The sequence below is a fragment of the Myotis daubentonii genome, chromosome 6, assembly GCF_963259705.1.
Source record: "Myotis daubentonii chromosome 6, mMyoDau2.1, whole genome shotgun sequence".
NCBI lineage: Eukaryota > Metazoa > Chordata > Mammalia > Chiroptera > Vespertilionidae > Myotis > Myotis daubentonii.
Genome location: NC_081845.1, coordinates 27,687,814 through 27,703,376, shown reverse-complemented (window position 1 = coordinate 27,703,376; position 15,563 = coordinate 27,687,814). Strand labels below are relative to the sequence as shown.

At 40.4% G+C, this 15,563-nt stretch overlaps 1 pseudogene; it reads left to right on the top strand.

Annotated features, from left to right (window-relative positions):
* The first annotated feature begins 701 nt into the window (after positions 1 to 701).
* LOC132236600 (transmembrane protein 127-like) lies at positions 702 to 8,356 on the top strand (annotated as a pseudogene).
* Positions 8,357 to 15,563: the final 7,207 nt, after the last annotated feature.

Genomic DNA, 15,563 nt, shown 5'->3' with positions numbered 1-15,563 from the left:
GACTGAGTGTCCCAAGTTTGATTCTGGTCAAGGACACATATCTCAGCTGCACACTCAATTCTGGTCCTAGTTGGGGTGCTTGGGTGAGGCAACCAATTGATGTGTCTCTTTCACATCAATGTTTCTCTCTCTGTCTCTCTGTAAAAATCAATGGAAAAATATCATCAGGTGAGAATTTTTTTTTTTAAAAAAAAGGAGGCTAAAACTTAGAATCATATCGTTCTCAACCAAATCAGTGTGTGTGCCAACATAAATAGAAAACAAAATAACTGGAATATATCCTCAGCAGTTAACTATTTTATTTCATGGATATTATTATTAACAGTGGTTTTACATTTTCTTATTTATATGATTATATTATGTTCTAATCAACATGCATGTGCATTTGCAATATAAAAATAATAACAGATCTATACAGGTATAAATATATGTACACAGATATATACACTGATACCTTTATAGATAATGAATAGCACACCAGTTTTACCATTGGGCACATGCTGGACACCCATGAGAAATATTATTAGGTAACCCACACCTGTCAAGACTGTGACTTACTTTTAGTGTCATAAGTAAAATCTTGCATTCTGCCCTGGCATGCTTTCTCCTTGTTTTCAATGTCACACTCTCAAGGATCTGAGAGTGATCTCAGACTAACAGTTTTCTAAAAAATGGGACCATGGTAATACAGCTCCAAGGAAATGAATTCTGCTAACTGGTTGGAGGGAGCTTGGAAGCTTAAGTCTCTGGATGCAGCTGTCTGGTACCTTGATAAACTGAGATAAACTGACATTCTGTACTTCCAAGTGTGAATCCCTGGAAAGGATATACAATAGGCAATGTAACCTAAGTAGTATCCTTATTTAAAAATATTAATTTGAGTCTATATCTGAGAAACTAACCAGAAAAATTCAAATTGATAAACATGCCCAAAAACAACTGGTCTAGTTTCCTCAAAAATGTTGATAGCATATAAGTAAAAAAGTAGGGCCCTGGCCAATGTGGCTCAGTTGGTTGGGCATCGTCCTATGCACCCAAAGATTGATGGTTCAATTCTCCCATGCCAGAGTTATCGGATCAATCCCTGTCAGGTGGCATGCAGGAGGCAGCTGATCCATGTTATGCTCTCACATCAGTGTTTTTCTCTCTCCCTCTCCCTTCCTCTTTCTATAAAAATCAATAAACTATTATAAAAAACTAGAGGCCCGGTGCACAAAATTCATGAATGGGAGGGGATTCCTCAACCAGGCCTGCACCCTCTCCAATCCAGGACCACTGGCTCCTAACTGCTCACCTGCCTGCCTGCCTGATCACCCCTAACTGCATGCCTGATCGCCCCTAACCACCTCTGCCTCAGCCTCTGCCACCGTGGCTTTGTCCAGAAGGACGTCTGGAAGATGTTCGGTCCAATTACCCTTTTATTAGTATAGATAAAATAAAAAGTGGGAAAATGTTCTATTTTAAACCAGAGTTAAATAAATGGCATCTCAATTATATGCAATACATAATATACTGAGACAAGTCTATAAAAGCATCAATGACATAAATGACGAAGTTTTATTATAGGCTCCGTAGTAGATAATGCTATTTTATTAATGTTAAATTTTCTGAAACTGATACTGCTTAAAAATTAACAATACTTCTGCTTGCATTTTTAAAATATTTACTTTTGTATATTTATGACATATTTTATTTACTTCTTAAAAAAATATCCCATGCTGTCCTAAGATCTAAATTCCATAACATCCAATTTCTTGTCTGTGCAATTCACAATGGTATTCTCTGAGCTGGGAACAATGCTTGAGCTGGGAACAGTGCTTGCCCAAATTTTAATGTGGTGGCTTGCAGGGAGCCGGTCCATCCTTGCTGTTTCAAGGGACCTGGCATATATGGCATACGGTTCTTAATATGTTTGCTCACCTTCTTGGCGCTGTGTTTTAACCAAGGTCACCTCTCCGAGAAAGGTTGAATCCCCAGGTAGGGATTTTTCCCTGAAGTTAGGGAGGGGATGAAACTCCTTAACTAAGTGCCAGGCGGGCAGTTAATCAATTTAACTACAAACAATCATGCTTAAGCTACATAATCTTTACTCCCTGGAATGGAGATAAGAAACGCCCTAACCTTTGTAATAGAGATTGATAGGATTGAATCAACTGGTATAAATACAGATGCAACAAGACAGCGAGACAGAACTTCAGACACAGAACTGAGAACACAGGGCTTGGAAGACAGGACCAAGAGAGACAGAGCCTAGGCACAGAACCTACACAGAACGTTCTCTAGGGACAGAAGAACTTCGCTGGAGAGAGCATGCCAGAGGATCCTGGAGAGGGACTGGCCTCGGAGCCTAGAGACAGAGCCTAGCGGAAGAACATGGCAAGGGATCCTGGACTGAACCTGACTGCGGAGATTGGCAGGAGAGCCTGACTGGAACCTGATGACTGATCCTGGCTGGAGATCCTGACAAGAGAACCCGGCTATGATGATCAACTGAACTCAGTCTTCGTGTCATTCCTTCTTCGCCGACTCTGTCCACACCTTTGGGAACCCCTGGACCTGCTGGGGTTGGACCCCGGCAGTGGCTGACATGGGAATGACAAGATTTCTGCCATACTTCTGGGATTGGTCCAAAGTGACCAGCTCAAAGGGTTTTAGACCACTGCCTATGCCTGGCCAGCCCTCCAGCTGAGGTGTCAAGAACTTGGTACTCTTATAATTCATTCAGATCTATTATTCAGACAAAGAATGGAGTTTGGGAAGTAATTAGAATAGGTTCTTAGTTCAAATGGACCTAGAGTGAAGTTCCTATTTTGCAATATACAAAATGGAGATCTTGTGCTTCAGGCTCTTGACAGGTAGAGAGGAGTGATAAAAATGTCTGTAACGTGGGGGAACTGAGAGGGTGCACTGGAATGAAGCATGGGCTGTATTATCACAGGAAAATGGGAGGGTTTTTAGAAAATGATTTGATACTTATATTCACTCCCAGGTCATTTATAATTTATAAAATGAGAATTAAGAGGGTTTTGGGGGGAGAGGGGTGGGGAACTTAACCTGACTTAAGCCTTGTGATCAGTGCTTACACTAGCATACTCTAAGAAAGTCATCAATGAGTGCGATTTCTATAGGAAAATATAAAATATTTACTATATAAAATATTTAGAGGAAATTTTCTATGAGTTACACACAGGATCAACGTGTCTAGATTCTCTGATTTTTAAATGATTTAAAGGAAATTTTTTCTATATCAAACCCCTGTGGAAAGATGTTATTAGCTATTATTGAGATAAAGATAGAAGCCTAGAAACTAGAAATAAATGTTTATTTTAAAAATTTTGTCTATTTTATAATTGGTATATACAATTAAATAGTGGAAAACTTTGGAACAGTATAATTCACAGTTATTGATTTTAAACTTTCTCCCCATTTTCACTTAGTAAATTGTAGGTTTTCATCTCAAGTTTTTCCCAATGTCCAAATAGTAGTTTTTATTTTAGTAAAATCCCATCCTGTTTGAAGATTTTGCTATTAATGGCTTTATTAGGACATTGATTTAAAATTTTCTGTAAGAAAAATGTGGTCCTTCCTTATTAACTTCATTTTGAATTATTTACAACTGTTCTGTTGAACACTCCCCTTTGATCTACATTGCCTTGTACTAATGATTTTTTGCAAACAGCAGGAACATGTTTTTCCATATTCCCTCAGCAAATGTAAATGCTAATAGTGAATCTATATGAAAAATGTCAATATAATAAGTTTAGATTAAGTACAGTGTTGAGCATGGTTTGTAACACCCATATTTCATTAATGAGTAATATTATCTATCCTTTATGCTTTGAATATTCAACAGAAACAGAACATTTACAATATACCTACAGACTGTGGTTACAACATACATCCAAACAACCAGTCACAGAATTGCTGGGAGTGGAAAGAAGAGACATAAATTAGCTTCTTAATCAGAATGCCACTAGCTCTGTAGGTTATATTCTGTGCCTAAAAGTTATAATAATAGAGTATAAACTCCATCCTTTATGCATTAGAATGTACTAGAATATGTCCTACTCTCTTTTGTTTTACATTTGCTTCTATATAAAGTGTTCTTACTTCAAAGTCAAGCCTGTCTCCTCAAACCTATGGCTATCATCCTTACTATCTCCTGACACTCTGTGGTAGGCAGGATTCTAAGATAAACCCCAATGGTGTTTGAGTACAGTGGGAGTTTGTTACTTGCGTCTAGTAAAAAAAAAAAATATGACAAAAGTGATAGGATGTCATTCTCTCTCTTTTTTTAAAAAAATATATGTTTATTGATTTCAGAGAGGAAGGGCAAAGGAGAGAGATAGAAACATCAATGATGAGAGACAATCATCGATTGGCTGCCTCATGCATGCCTCACACGGGGGACTGAGCCTGCAACCTGGGTATCTGCCCTGACCAGGAATCAAACTGTGGCCTTCTGGGTCACAGTTCAATGCTCAACCACTGAGCCATGCCAGCCAGACTGTCATTCTGTTAATTTTGTTACATTATTTTGCAAGATTGTTTGGATAGACATTCTCATTACTAGCAGTCTGGAGCAAGAGATTCTCCTGTGGGCTTTGAAGACATAACTCTATAGCAATAAATTGGAGTCCCAAAGAGACTAGAGCTCAGCTGACATTCAGTAAGACAATAGGGACCTCACTACTACAACTGAAAGAAAATAAATTCTATGGGACTACATCAAAATAAAAAGTTTCTGCACAGCAAAAGAAACCATCAACAAAACAATAAGAAAGCCCACTGCATGGGAGAACATATCTGCCAATGTTATCACCAATAAGGGCTTAATCTCCAACATTTACAAGGAACTCATACAACTTAACAAAAGGAAGATAAACAATCCAATAAAAAAAATGGTCAACAGACCTAAATAGCTACTTTTTGAAAGAGGACATAAGGAAGGCCAAGAGACATATGAAAACATGCTCAAAGTCACTAATCATCCGAGAGATGCAAATCAAAATGACAATGAGGTACCATCTCACACCTGTCAGAATGGCTATCATCAACAAATCAACAAATGACAAGTGTTTGCGAGGATGAGGAGAAAAAGGAACCCTCATGCACTGCTGGTGGAAATGCAGACTGGGGCAGCCACTGTGGAGAACAGTATGGAGTTTCCTCAAAAAACTAAACATGGAACTCCCATTTGACCCAGTGATCCCACTTCTAGGAATATATCCCAAGAAACCAGAAACACCAATCAGAAAGGATATATGCACCCTATGTTCATAGCAGCACAATTTACCATAGCTAAGATTTGGAAACAGCCTAAGTGCCCATCAGCAGATGAGTGGATTAGAAAACAGTGGTACATCTACACAATGGAATACTACGTTGCGGTAAAAAAGAAGAAATTCTTACCATTTGCAACAGCATGGATGGAACTGGAGAGTATTATGCTAAATGAAATAAGCCAGTCAGAGAAAGATAAATATCACATGATCTCATTCATTTGTGGATTATAATGAACAACATAAACAGATGAACAAAAACAGTTCCAGAGACAGAGAAGCATCGATCGGACCGTAAACCTCAGAGGGAAGGTAGGGGATGGTGGGGGTAAAGGGGAGAGATCAACCAAAGGACTTGTATGCATGCATATAAGCATAACCAATGGGCAGAGACACTAGGGAAGTGAGGGCATGAGTGGGGATGGGGGGCAATGGGGGGGGGGGTTAAGGATACATATGTAATACCTTAATCAATAAAGAAAAAATGTTTGGAAGAGGACACCAATGAACAAAGGCAGCCCAGTCAAGTCTTACAGTGAAGCCTTGTGAGAGACTGAGCAGGGGACCCACATAAAAGTTGTTTGTACTTCTGACCCATGGAAACTATTGAGATAAGAAATGTATGCTGTTTTAAGTCACTAAATTGTTACACAATGATAAAAACTACTGCATACTACCTCACCTACAAAATATCTCAGCACCTTTCCTTGCATTTCTTCTATGTACAAACACTTAATACCATGCCCCTCACTTCTGTCTCAGTGCCTTCTACTTATCCTCTGGACTGACATTATGTGTCACCTCTCAGAAACTACTGTGACTCACTACAGAACAAATTAAGTTCCTTCCCTGTCTCTTCCCATGGTAATTGTATATGCTTACTTACATTTCATTTTAATGAATTCCATATGAGGCTCTTAAATGCAAGAATCATGCTTTATTCTTATTTGATCATATTCTCTATGTTTATATATTGTGTTTCCATTACCTATGGGAGTGGTCCATAAATCCAAGTTTTGATTCTTCAACTCCCGGTTGCATTGGAATCACACAAATTCTGCAACCCGTTTTAGATTTACTGTGTTCACACTTGGGTGTGAGAAGATGCTCTTCTCTCAACTAATCTCCCTAGTCTTATATTCTACCACATGCTCCAGGAACTGCAGATGCTATAATTGGGATTAGCTATAATTTGCTAAATGTTTGTACTCTCTCTTTTCTAGATGCCCTTTCCCTTTCTCCTCATCTTTTTGGAATATCTATTGCCCTGTTTTTGTGTGCTGAAGTCACTCATTCTTCAAAATTCAGATTAAAAATCAATTCCTCTAAAAAGCCTTCTTTAGTCCCTAGACCTGCTGACTGCTGCTCCATAAAACTTAACTATTCATTTACAAGTATCTCTTTCCTAAAGCCTATAAAAACGATGGCTTGTGTCAAATTAATCGCTGTGTTCTAAATTGATAGTATGATACTTGAAACATGAGACTAACATATTTTTCTGAATGAATGAATGGATAGGTTATAGATAGATGATAGATCGATAGACAGATAGATATCAAAGCCTTATAAATAGAAATACTACAGAGCAATGGACCAATACTTTCAAGATCCTCCTGATTAGGAACATCAGAGATTGTGTTGAAAGTAAATGTTCTAAGGCAAAATGACATGTGAGGCAATGCAACTCTCACTTCCAAGAGATTTTAATATGTGCCACACTCCCACTCCCATTTGAGAATTGTTACCTGGTGAATAACTATTGTCAAAGGGAGGTTCAAAAGGTTCCGGGTATTTTGGGGTGTAGAACAAGTTTGAAAATTGTCACTGGGCTGCAATGAAGCTAATGTTCATGTATAGCTCATGGAAATCCATCACATTGCTATGGCCATGTTTCTAGATCACAGCCCCCCCGCACATGTCTTCATCAGAAGAAAATTACTAGCAAATTAACGTATTAGGGAACTGTTCATGTTCTTAATGTCCAGAAGTACATTAAAAAGTATTTATCTTTTAACTTCTTTTATCCTTTACGCCAAGAGCATGTTAAAACAACTCTCTTGCAATATAAGATATGAGACTGAATGGATAGAAAATAAATTTTAAATTTTGAAATAAAATAAAAATTATTTTGGGCAGTGGGTTTAGGGCCTGGGATGCTTGGCCTGGGGCAGCTGAGGAGCCCCAGGGACCAGCGGCGCCAACCCTGAGCCTGCTGACTGGGAGACTGCGTGCCCCCCAGAAGTCAGCGAGCATCCGCGACCAGGAGCAAAGGCGGCAGCCCAGGGCATGTTCGTTCATCCCCAGAGACACAGGACTAGGTGGGCGTTGGCGGAGGAGCCCGGGAAGTAGTGCTCTGCCCAAGCAGCCGGAGCGCAGCCTGGCCTCGCCCTGCCTGGCGCCTTGTCCATCACAGCGCTGTAAGCTGACCTCGCCGAGCCTGCCTGGTTGCACATCCATGGTGGCGTGTGTTCCCGCCAGGAGCTGGGGGCCTCCGACGTACTGGGCCCTGTGCACCCGGACCTGCTGAAAGGTGTCTGCATGAATCTCCAGACAGTGCTGCTCCTGCGCTCATTGCCGCCGTCTGCTCCCTGGGCATCCTGTGTCGTCTCTCGTGTTCCTTCTGATGCCTTTGGGCCCAAGCATCCAGCCCTGAAGGCCACCCATCGCTGTGCCCACATCCTCACATCCCTGCAGTGTGCTACCCTCACCGGCTTTTCCTCCTGGGCTTCCGAACTCAGCCTGGCCCAGCAGCAGCAGCATAAGAAGTACCATGGTTCTCAGGTGAATGGCACTTTTGCTGTTAGTTTCCACTTCATGGCAGGAGCTGGCTGGAGCCTCAATCCTGGCCACAGCAGCCAACCTTCTGCGCCAGGCCACCACCCAACAGAGAAGGAGGAGCAGGCGCTGCAGCTGCTGTCTAAGACGGAGGAGACCTACCCTGCGGAATACAGGTCATCAACCAATTCCAGCTGCCCCGGCCTACTCACCCTACTGCCAGCCTGGGCTTTCTCTCTCCCTGCTCCCACTCCGGGGCTGCTCCCACTCCGGGGCTCCTCCCACACTCAGAGGAGTGAGCGCCTACCCCTGGCAGGCCTCACTGGGAGGATCCTGAGCTTCACCAAACCTTTCCCAGGAGAGACTCTGCCTTTTGGGTTGTTCATGCATCCCTGCTCTTGCACCCTGGGGTTCACGGGTTTTAGATCATGCACCGTTTCCCCTCTTGCCACCTTCCTGCCCCTGAGGTCACTATTCATTACCAACCAGAACTTTCTTTCCTTGGGAAGCTGCTGACAGTGGACAGTCTCAGACAGAGGCATCAACAGGGCCCCAGGGAAAGGGGACTGTGCCCTGCAGGCTTCCTTCATAATGGTCAGCGTCAGTTCCAAAGCTGCAGCTGTGGGCTGACCCGCCCCGTTCCTTCTCAGAGGGCCCAGGGCCAGGCCTCCCGCTCTGGAAATCTCTGCACTTTAGTCTTTGGACTCCTCGTCCTCCGTGTTCTGGTTTGACGGGGAGAAGGAATTGCTGCTGGGAAGCAGAGCAAGTCTTGTCCCCGCGAGGCCCAGGCTTGGGTGGCTGGAGCCCAGGCAAGGAGAGAGCAGCAGGTGTGGGCCCGAGGCCTCCTGGTGCCCAGAAAGGATCAGAATGAAGGGGCTGAACCTCCCCAGCCCCTTTGCCTTTTAAAAATGAGTGGTTTTAAAAGGAATAAACAAAACCAAGCAACAGCAACAATCATCTGTTTTGTTTTGTTTTTCTTTATTGATTAAGGTGTTACATATGTGTTCTTATCCCCCCATTGTCCCCCCCACACCCCCATTCATGCCCTCACCCCACTATTGTCTGTGTCCATTGGTTAGGTTTATATGCATGCATACAAGCCCTTTGGTTCATCTCTCCCCTTTCCCCCCACACTCCCCTGCCTTCCCTCTGAGCTTTGATAGTCTGATTGATGCTTCACTGTCTCTGGATCTGTTTTTGTTCATCAGTTTATGTTGTTTATTATATTTCACAAATGAGTGAGATCATGTGATTTGTATTTTTTTCTAATTGACTTATTTCGTGCAACATAATGCTCTCTAGGTCCATCCGTGCTGTTGCAAATGGTAGGAGTTCCTTCCTTTTTACAGCAGCGTAGTATTCCATTGTGTAGAGGTACCACAGTTTTTTGTTTTTTTAAAAATATATTTTATTGATTTTTTAGAGAGGAATGGAGTGAGATAGAGAGTTAGAAACATCGATGAGAGAGAAACATCAACCAGCTGCCTCCTGCACATCTCCTACTGGGGATGTGCCTGCAACCCAGGTACATGACCTTGACCGGAATCGAACCTGGGACCTTTCAGTCCGCAAGCCGACGCTCTATCCACTGAGCCAAACCGGTTTCAGCAAGGTACCACAGTTTTTTAATCCACTCATCTGCTGATGGGCACTTAGGCTGTTTCCAAATCTTAGCTATGGTGAATTGTGCTGCTATGAACATAGGGGTGCATATATTCTTTCCGAATCATCTGTTTTTACACTAGCAACAAGATTTGTCATTTTTAGGCTATTTATCCCATTCTTTTGGACTCTGCCGTGTTTTGGGCCACAGATCCTTCCAGCCCACAGTAGTTTCTTCCTGAACCTCTCCCAGCAGAAGGCAGCCCCCTTCCCTTGCTCAGTCTCTTCCTGGGGCCTCCCTGTGGAACTCAGAGCCCCCCAGCAGAGGGGCTGAGGACTATGGCCTGGCTGGCTGGCCAGTGTGGTGCTCCTCAGGACTGTGGACTGAGATGTAACCTGGCCTCCATTACAGGCACGGAGGTCACAGCAGAGCAGGAAACCCACCACATTTGTTGATTTGTTAATGGTAGCCATTCTGTTGTTTTAATTTGCATCTCTCTGATGACTAGTGACTTTGAGCATTTTTTTTTTTTTATAGGTTTCTTGGCCATCTGTATGTCTTCTTTGAAGAAGTGTCTATTTAGGTCCTTTGGCCATTTTTTCATTGGATTATGTCTTCTCTTTGTTACGCTGTATTTGTTCTTTATATATTTTGGAAATTAACCCCTTTCAGATGTATCATTGCAAAATAGGTTCTCACATACAGTGGGATGGCTTTTCTTTTGGATGGTGGTTTCTTTTCCTATGCAGAGCGATGTATTTTGATGTAGTTCCATTTGTTTCTTTTCTCCTTTGTTTCCCTTGCCCTAGGAGATGTATCGGCGAACATATTGCAACAAGAAATGTCTGCGATTTTGCTGATTATGGTTTCTTCTAGGATTTTTTTGGTTTCATTAAGTCTTTTATCCATATCATATGTCTACATGTTGGACCGGTGAAGGTGCTGGTGTGGTGGAGTACTGATTTGTGTGGGAAAATTACTTCTTCACTAAGATGTGGTAGTAACAGGATATTCAACTGGAATAAATATCTGTCCTATATATTCTTACTGTGTTTAATCATTCACTCTCAGAAGATAAGAATAAACACTTCTTGTTTATGTGAAGGAAAGTAACTCAACCACTGCAAAGTAATCTGACAGATACTTCCCTTGGAATCTGATTCATCTGTGAGCCTTGACTCCGTCCTATTGATTAGTGAGTCAAATTCTATAAAGTACTAAAAAAATGTGGTAAGTACTAAAAAAAAAAACTAAAAGAATAGCACTTTTTCTCTGTTAGGCTACTGCAGGTTTTATGACAAAACCTGCTTGAAAAAATTACATTGTTGCAACCTGAATAATTATCTTATTTCACTTGTTAATATAAATAGCTCCTTCTTTTGAGTTTGGTTATTTTTTTCTGAAATCACATTATTGGAAAAAAACCAAGCATTTAAACCACAAACTCATCCATTATTGTATTCTCTATTTCCCAAATGGTAGAAAATGTATTAAATCAACATAATTTATTGTCTTTAGGTTTAAAAAAAACTAAATAAAGCTAAATTAGAAGAATTCATATTAGGGGAAGAGATCATAGCAGAATAAATTGTTGTTTTTTTACCACTTATAGTATACAATAAGAAAACAAAAAACTGCCATCCACATTTCATATTATTGAGCTTTTTTTAGGTTCCCAGATAAAATATAGGTTGTCACCTATATTTGAATTTTAGAAAAAACACACACAACTTTTAGTATAGTTATGCCCCATGTATTTTTATTTGCTACAACTGCTAACCATACATTTTCACCATATTCATTTTTACAGACTTGTTGACTGCCTACAGTACAATTCTTATAAGAACCACGACACTTATGAAAGAGAATATTTGATTTCTTCAATGAGACCCTCCAGTGCTCTTCCTGTATCACACCAAGTAAAGAGGCTATAATTTTTAGATGATGTGTGTACAAAATGTTGGGGGCTTTACCAGTTTGAGTTGACATTATCACTAAAATGTTGAAAATACAAATGACAATTGCCTCATATAATAGAATGGACCCACAGTAGACTTTCTATAAGCAAAAAGTAAACATTTGTTGTATTAAGTTCCTGAGATTTGGATAATGACTACTACCACCTCATGACCTAGCCTAAACAGACTGATATAAAAATTATTATTATCGCCAAGCTGGTGTGGCTCAGTGGTTGAGCATTGAACCAGGAGGTCACGGTTCAATTCCTGGTCAGGGCACATGCATGGGTTGCAGGCTCTATCCCCAGTGTGAGGCATGCAGGAGGCAGCTGATCAATTATTCTCTCTCATCATTGATATTTTTCTCTCTTTCTCTCCATTCCTCTCTGAAATCAATAAAAATATATTTAAAATTTATTAATATCAAAGTGAAGCCTTCTGTACTTTATGATCATTCAGGATAGCAGTATTAGTTCCAGATTAAATTATATAGATAAAAGAAGTAAATTATCATAAAATTCATTCAGGCTTTGATAAGAATTTAAATCCAGGTTTTGCTATTTTATTGATGTCTATATAATACCATAGGTAATGTTTTTATGAGGATTAGAGATAATAATGGATAAGTCAATACCTGTCAAATTATTTTAATACTAGAGGCCCGGTGCATGGATTCATGTATTGGTGGGGTCCCTCAGCCTGGCCTGTGCCCTCTCCCAATTCGGGACCCTTTGGGGGATGTCAGATAGCCAGTTTCAGCCTGAAAACTGCAGGCCCAATCCAGACAGGAGGGAGCCAAACCCTGAGTATTGTCTATCCCCTGGTGGTCAGTGTACATCATAGCAACTGGTTGACCAGTCGTTCAGTCATTTAGTTGCTTAGGCTTTTATATATATAGATAATTCTCTTACCACCCAAATTATTAAGTTGAATTTATATGTTCTATTGCCATAAATCATGAGAAAGACTTCTGACTCCTTTCCTGGTAGGTCATATTATGTGTCAGATCTTTCGAAAAATGTGACTATTGCCCAAGTAGAATATCTGAGACAAGCTGGAAATAAGGGACTTCACCATGAGAGAAGAGTCACTGTCATTTTATTTCCCCCCTTGGTTATAAACATTATGCTGTTTGATCTAAAACTGAGGAAATTGGTCCTTGGGGTAAAGAAATGATCTGAATATGTCTGACTTTCCCAAAAAGGAATACATTTACTATCCATGTGGCACATTTTAGAAAAGTGACAAGTTAGCAGATAATACAGTGGTGGAATCAATGTGATGTGGTGTCAAATAAGAATACTAATGGCAAGACTGGCTCACAGTTGAGACATTTAAATAAAACTCTTTATAATTGCTCTATAGTTTCATTTGTAATATATCTACAAATGAAGCAAAATTGGTTCAGTCTGTCATGGTATACATTTTCAATTCTGTCTGTATGTTATAATCTTCAGATAACTTACTATTATTTTTTTAATAAGTGTTCAGGGTCCTCACATAGGAATTCCAATTCAGTAGAATTGATCAGTATCTTACTTTTTAATGGCTTGATTCATGATTTTTATAAACTTACTAGTCTTTCTAGAAAGTCTTCATGATTTTCTTGATATACCATATGACATATTCTCAGTTTGTAAACTAGAATATGTCAAGCATATTCTTTGTTAAAAGAATCTTAAGAGTATGAAGTAAGGTTGGTTTTTTGCTATCTATGCCTGAATATATTTTTTAAACATAGAAAGCAGAAAGAAAAATAGAGAAGTATAAAAAGAATATAGGAAGGTATTTTAAAAGATTGAAAGAAATACAAATAGCCAAACAAAATTTCAATTTCTTCTGAGCTATCATTTCTGGAATGTACTAGGCAAAATATCACACTCTTATTTGAAAGGTGTTCTTGTAGCTATCCTAGCAACAAAACTTTATCCACAGAAAATGATGGTTGTTATATTTCCATGTATTACACATTAATAATTATATTTTATGCTTTAATTTTGTATATTTTTTATTTATTCCTTGGCTAGTTTTTCTGTTGTTCTGCAACAGTTTTGTATACTGATATAGTCATTTTATATTTAATCACTAAAAAACATTAAGTAATGCTATTTATAAACAAGGCATCTTTTGGTTCTATAGAAGCTTCATAAGATAAGTAGAATTTACAATATAGCAACAAACAAACAATCCAATAAACAAACACTAAACTTTAAAATCTGCTTAACAATAGGCAGTTAGGATACTATTATCACTTGGTTAATGATTTGACCAACATCCTATATAATAAAAGAGAAACATGCAAATTAACTGTCCCTCTGCTACACTCAAGCCACACCCACAAGCCAATCAGGAGCGAGTATGTAATTAACCCAACTAAGATGGCAGCAGCCACGGAGCTGGAGCAAGCAGGAGGCTTGGGTTGCCCCCGGTGATAGAGGAAGCCAAGCTTCTCGCCTGCCCTGGCCGGCCCTCGGCTCCACTCAAGGCTACAAAGTTTCAATTATAGAAGATAAATAAATCCCAGATACCTGCTTCCAGCCAGCTATGGCCTCCACTCAAGGAGGGGCTGAGAGCCTGGATTGCCAGGGACAACCCAGGCTTCCTGCCAGACCTGGGCTCTGGTCAAGGTTACAAAGTTTCAATTATAGGAGATAAATAAATCCCAGAAAAAAAGAAAAAAAGGAGAAGCTGGGAGCTTGGGTCACTGGGGGGTGTGTGGCCAGACTGAAAACGGCCATCAGACCCTCACCCAGGCTGCCCAGGCACCCAAGCGGCACCCCCACCCTGATCCGGGACACCCTTCAGGGCAAACCAGCCGGCCCCCACCCATGCACCAGGCCTCTATCCTATATAATAAAAGGGTAATATGCAAATTGACCCTAACAGCAGAATGACTGGGAATGACTGGTCACTATGACACACAAATGACCACCAGGGGGAAGATGCTCAATGCAGGAGCTGCCCCCTGGTGGTCAGTGTGCTCCCACAGGGGGAGCTCTGCTCAGCCACAAGCCAGGATGATGGCTGCCAACACAGTGGTGGTGGTGGGAGCCTGTCCTGCCTCCTCAGCAGTGCTAAGGATGTCTGACTGCAGCTTAGGCATGCTCCCCGCTGTCAAGTGGACATCCCCCAAGGGCTCCTGGGCTGCCAGAGGGATGTCTAATTGCCAGCTTAGGCCCGATACCCTGGGGAGCGGGCCTAAGCCAGCAGGTGGACATCCCCTGAGGGGTCCCAGACTGTGAGAGGGCACAGGCTGCGCTGAGGAACCCCCTTCCCCCTAGTGCACAAATTTTTGTGCACTGGGCCTCTAGTACTTTAATAATCAATTATTATCATTATAAGGGGGCAGAAATTTCATTTTTCTAAAGTGTGGGTGTTACAAACAATTTGCATTACTTGAACTCTGGACAAATTTATCCAATGAGGAACATTGTATTGGAGAGCAAACATTTTTTAACCAATAACTTTTGGCCATGGGAAATAATGCTCTTTATTATAATCTCAAAAGTGTATCCAATTAGAATACTATTTTGACCCTAATAAGTATTGAAAATCACATATTATATATCTATGAGTTCACAAGCCTTATTTTGCTATATGCATATTTCATTGTCTCATAAAACCTATATGATTTGATCAATCATATTAAATTGAAAATATCCTTCACAATTTATTTTTAATTTCCTATCTTCTTGGTTATTATACTTGGATAAACTCCTCCAAAGTATCAGCCATTAAAATGCATAAAATGTTCAATATTTTTCTACTCCCTTCTTCACTACTAGCCAAAATTTATATTCACAGCCTATTTGGCTATCAGTAATAATTTACATAATTCAAAGTCTACCCACAATATTTAAAACATGAGTTAGCTTCTTTTCAAATTGTGGGCCCTCCCATATACTAGTGTTCCCATCTGTACACAGTGACAACTTATTATTTCCC